Source organism: Dreissena polymorpha, chromosome 2 (genome assembly GCF_020536995.1).
Source record: "Dreissena polymorpha isolate Duluth1 chromosome 2, UMN_Dpol_1.0, whole genome shotgun sequence".
In the NCBI taxonomy this organism is placed as follows: Eukaryota; Metazoa; Mollusca; class Bivalvia; order Myida; family Dreissenidae; genus Dreissena; species Dreissena polymorpha.
In genome coordinates, this window is record NC_068356.1 from 42,432,270 (window position 1) to 42,438,171 (window position 5,902).

General features: G+C 34.9%; 1 long non-coding RNA gene across 1 annotated transcript; it reads left to right on the plus strand.

Moving 5' to 3' along the window:
* The first annotated feature begins 216 nt into the window (after positions 1-216).
* LOC127870263 (uncharacterized) lies at positions 217-2,581 on the plus strand. Its single transcript, XR_008044727.1, has 3 exons — positions 217-477; positions 637-675; positions 1,567-2,581. It is a non-coding gene; the product is annotated as an uncharacterized LOC127870263 (long non-coding RNA).
* The last annotated feature ends 3,321 nt before the right edge of the window (positions 2,582-5,902 follow it).

Consider the following 5,902-nt stretch of genomic DNA (forward strand, 5'->3'; position numbering starts at 1 on the left):
TGTTGGAACGTCTTCAAGAAAAACGCAATACTGTTGAGGCGCCCATGTTCGCGTGCTGAATTAACAGGCAATTAATGGCTTGCATTCAGAGACCACTGCAACAAAACTTCCTGCATTTGTAACTCCTCTATTGCGCGTATCTTTGTTCGGTATAGGTTTTGTGTAATTTGCACAATGCAGTTTATAATGTTTAATATACAGTCCTACACAGTTACTCCCAGGACGGCTAGATTTTAGCCATCGGCTTATCAGCAGAACTAATTAGTGTTAACTGTTCTGTGGTCATAAAGCACACTCCCCTGTCAGGCTGACAACAGCCTGCTTGGCGATAATAAATGAACCCAGGTGTTATATCTGGCCAAATCTGAATATGCTGCAACATGTTTCAGAGAGTTATCGACCAGTGTAATTATCAGTTGTGCCAAATATTCATAGCCAATACAACATTTATTTTGATATTTTATATTTATAAAACAGGTAAGCTTGAAATTTGTTAGTAAAATAATTTTATGTTCACCTTTTTTAGATTTTACATTTGACATGTAACAAGCACCGCACATGTAATATGAAATGATTGAAATTAAAACTTATAGAAGTTATTATGATTTTAAAAGATAGTTTTCTTTACTTTTTCAGATTGAGAACCAAAATGACTTTTCATATTCCATCACTGAGGTAACTTAGAATAGTTTTTGACGAAACTGATTCAGAATATATTATCTTTGATGAGTTCAAAGCATTTCTAAAAAACAATAAGTGTGGAGATGAACCAGCAATTAAAAGTGGCAACATTTTCAGTTGGTTAAAAGGAACAGATCACAGTGTAAAAAGTGTTGAAGGAAAACCTTTATTTAAACTGGAGAGCATATAGTGCGATACTGTATGTCATATCGCGACACACATGAAGTGTGTAGACAGGTTACGAAGAAATTAAGGGGATATTAGTTAAAGAGTCAGAGGAAACCCCCATTACATCTACAAAAGAGATATACAAACATTTAGTTAATGCTGATTTTCTATCTAAAGTTCTTTTGTCGGAACTTAAAATTGAGGAATGTGGCATTACAACATTAAATTCATTTTGCAAAAATGAGTTTACTGAAGAAAGCTGGAGGAAAATATGTTTCTTTGAAATGCATTTATGAGAGAAGGAGATACCGTCATATATGCCTACAATAGCAAAAATGTTGCTTTCAAATTTTGAAGCCTTATGCTGCATAATAACATTTTACTTTAATTCTGATATACATAATGTTTTATTTTGATTGTGTAGGAAGTTGTTAGGGTTCGAACACATGATATCGATAAGTTTATACATAATGTTAGTTATCGTTAGTATTAATCATTATTAAAATCTAAATGATCAGGTACCGTATAACGGCGAAACCTTTCGACTGACTTTATGTATCTAGCCTACATAGTGTTGGAATTTATGTCTTGAATCTGAATAGATGTACAATTTGTGTAAGTGGTTACATATTAAAAAATAAGTGTACACAAATACAAGCATGCTGTTATTTTACAGAGAAGAATTTCAAACAATAAAGTATTGTTCTTGTTTTTCAGAAAGAAACATGATGTTTAATGAACCAGTGCACAGATGGATAATATGTTTGAAGTAGATCAATGCAAAATTCATGTTGATAAGACTTTAAGTTGGGACATTTTGGTATTTAATATTTATCAACCACAGGATACTACATCTAATTAATTCATTTAATTATATAATTTAAGTTCAACACTCCACTAGCAAATATCATGCTGGATACTCATGCTGATAGTCCTGTAAAGTTGTTTATTAAAAAAATTGTTTTTTTAACTTACTGATTAGTAACATGGTTACCCGTTATGTATATTATGTGAACATTTATTATGTGAATTACAAAGGTGAATTTGGTATTTGGTGTATAAATTAATGTTTTTTTTCCATGAAATGTCCTTGCAAGAAAAGTTTGGGTTACAATCATGACAGTACTAAATATAAATGTATACAGCAACTTATCATTCTATTATTATAAATTGACAAGAATTCTATAGAGTTTATGTGGCATACTATTAATGCTATTTCAACTTGTTTATATGAACATTAATAGATGTACATTGAAAAAATAAGGAATATTCAATTGCTTACTTCTGAATAATTTGATAATTATGTGTAATAAAAAATATCTGCATTATAATTTTATATAACATAATTATAATTATGCTCTGAGATCATTACATACTATTCGCATATTCATATACTTTACATAACATAGTTTAATTAACATGTTGTAAATTCAATAATAAACTATGTACAAGTTTTGATCTGTTTTTTATTTTATTTTAATCCATCATTCAAATACAAGCACGATGCTCTTTATTAAAATGTGCTTTAGTTATTTAATATTAATTAACTCTTTGATACCTATTAAAATGCATGCTCCTGTATTTTTCTACAATCAAATTATTCATTTAGTGTGTGAGCAATGTTTAAAACCCTCTGAAGTCTCAGCATTCTACACCAGTATCTTGTAATTAGATATGGCCAATAAATCCCCTCTTGTTATCACTTTCAACAGTGATCAGCGCTTCACACCACTTTGATAATGACCCCTACACAGTTAAATAGATTAGCCCTGATCTTATTGAATCTATGGAGAAAGGAGTAACCGAGTAGGACTGTATATAAACACTCGACATAACTCAATTATGTCACGGAACCGAATATTGTAACGATTGAACGGCATAATTTAACCCATTTATGCCTAGTGGACTCTCCCATCCTTCTAAATTGGATCAATTTATTTCCAAAATTAGGGATGTCTAGTATATTAATTTCTATATTTCGAATATTTCTTACAGAAATTCCTTTAAGCAAGCAGCGTAGACCCTGATGAGACGCCGCATCATGCGGCGTCTCATCTGGGTCTACGCTGTTTGTCAAGGCCTTTTTCTAGACGCTATGAATAAATGGGATACTGAGTTCGGCGATGAGATTTGTCTGAGATGCTCGCAGTGAGAAGATAAAACTGAGATTCTCGAAATTTATCTGAACGCAGGTAGGTAGGCGTGACCCTATAAAACGTGACCCACATCTGACACTGGGGTACAGAGCAGGCATTGAATTCCAATAAACTACAAGAATGACTAATGTGATGCGTGTTTCATTAATTTGCTGGCCTTTTTTTACAACAGCTGTATTTTAATAATTTCAGTTGTTCTTGCTCGAGTACAATGTATTGTAGAGGTAACTCAAGGCTCAGAAAGAATGATACACTGAAATGTTCAACGTGACATCTAATAAGCCATGAGAGGCTCTTTTGGACCAACAAGTGTTGCTGTTATGTTCCGGATTTCTCGTTGGTCTTGTGCTTCAATAAGGATATGCGGGCAGTCTTCGGAGACTCTCGTGTTCAAAGGACTGCACGGGCTAATCAATGACGATTATTTCCGCTAAATGGAAATTTTCGTTTAAAAGAAGTCTCTTTTAAAAGAAAATCCACTCTTAGCAGAAAGTGACGTCCCCTATAAGCCTGTGCGCACACAGGCTAATCTGGGACGACGCTTTTCGCTCATGTATAAAGCCCAGAAAACTACTTTATTACAACTTACATCTCTCTTCGCATGTTTTCAAAGGCGTCCTGATAACTCATTAAGAGATTGTTATCAAACACGCATCACTAAAAGCTTATGGAACGCCGGCGGTAAGGTAACTGGGGAAAAAAACTGCACGAATTTTGTTATTCTTACATAGTTTCTCTGCTTGTAGTAATATTTACGCAATAAATGGGTGTGTTTTAAACACGTGTTTACATGATATCTGCCAATAAGAAATATCAGTGATAAAAATGATGTGTTGAAAGAGAGATTTGAGAATGAAGGATTGTTCATGAAAAGACTGGAAATAAGCGATAAGCAACATGTGACAGAGTCAGTATCAGATTGTTATACAAACGCATTGATTCGTTAATATATTGTGGGACATTTACAAATAGTTTGGTATTTTACTTTTCGTCGAGATACCTACATTGAAAATGGTGTGTATCGAGGTCCACACATGCTATGCTGGAAATGTTGTTTATTTATTCAGTTCAAATTTCATTTTAATACAGAGACAAACTAAACAAGTGGCTGTTAGATTCAATAGCACCACACGAACAAAGAGCCGACCAAATGATATTTTCTCATAAAATGTCCATTGACCGCACTTGATTTTGTTCTTAACATCGTGTTAGTTACTTGAATATACCTTTACCTACATTATAACATAATGGGTTTAAACTAAGAATTTGTCATGAAACACTATTGAGATATTGTTATCACACACGCAGTACTAAAAGCTTTACGGAATGGGGGCGGTGAGATAACTGGATTTTTTTATAGATAAAACTGCACGAAGGGTTCGATACAATATAGTGGTGATTTGCGTCTATTCTACCTATGTCGCCATTCGCATACTGCTGGTGGTGATTTGCGTCTATTCTACCTATGTTGCCATTCACATACTGCTGTAGACTGCACGAAGGGTTCGATACAATATAGTGGTGATTTGCGTCTATTCTACCTATGTCGCCATTCACATACTGCTGTAGACTGCACGAAGGGTTCGATACAATATTGTGGTGATTTGCGTCTATTCTACCTATGTCGCCATTCACATACTGCTGGTGGTGATTTGCGTCTATTCTACCTATGTCGCCATTCACATACTGCTGTAGGTTCGATACAATATAGTGGTAATTTGCGTCTATTCTACCTTTGTCGCCATTCACATACTGCTGTATACTGCACGAAGGGTTCGATACAATATAGTGGTGATTTGCGTCTATTCTACCTATGTCGCCATTCACATACTGCTGTAGGTTCGATACAATATAGTGGCGATTTGCGTCTATTCTACCTATGTCGCCATTCACATACTGCTGTAGGTTCGATACAATATAGTGGTGATTTGTGTCTATTCTACCTATGTCGCCATTCACATACTGCTGTAGGTTCGATACAATATAGTGGTGATTTGCGTCTATTCTACCTATGTCGCCATTTACATACTGCTGTAGACTAAGGTTCGACAGCGTGGTCTTTAAAAAGACTTGTTTGCATGGAACCTTCAAGAAGTCATGGCATTGGCATCATATGACTAAACTTTAATGACGGACGCAACTGGAGTAACTTAAGCACGTATCATCTGTACAAAAGACAGGTATTTGAAACATAAAACATAAAACCTACGATCATTTGATTGATACGCTATCCATTTGGTTAAAGTCGCTTTTGTTTTTTGGTTGCTATGAACGTGATGTGCGTGTGTTGGAGTTATTTTGAGGAAAAACAACAACAACAAAACACAACTACAGCCCTGTTTAATTTGTCCATGCACATTAACACTAAGTGTATTGATAAACGACTCGTCCGATGTGTTGTGTCGCTCCGTTTTCTGCTGTATGTTTCCTATGGAATGGTTGATAGATTGTTTGTACACATTGAAAATGAGCCAGGTTGTGAGTAGCATAATGTAGTGCGTTTGAATGTGTCAATCCGCAAAGTAGCATAATGTAGTGCGTTTGAATGTGTCAATCCGCATAGAACCTAAAGAGAGATGGAATGTACCGTGGCTGTACCAAAGAAAATAAAGTGTCCGACGAATAATATTTAGTTTACGGTTTTACTGTCTCTTCCTCATATCAGGTCCTATTATGTATTTATATAATATTATTGGGTTTCATTCTCGCAACTGGTTTGGAACTACGATGTCCGCATGTGGCATATGACACATTTTCGCATGACGCGGCTAAATATATCCTTTGATTCAGCGAGCATCATGATACACTAACCTTCACGTACACCACATTTGAGCATTTATAGAAGGCCAATGACCCATGTGGACATACTTAAATACATGTTATATGATAACAAGAAA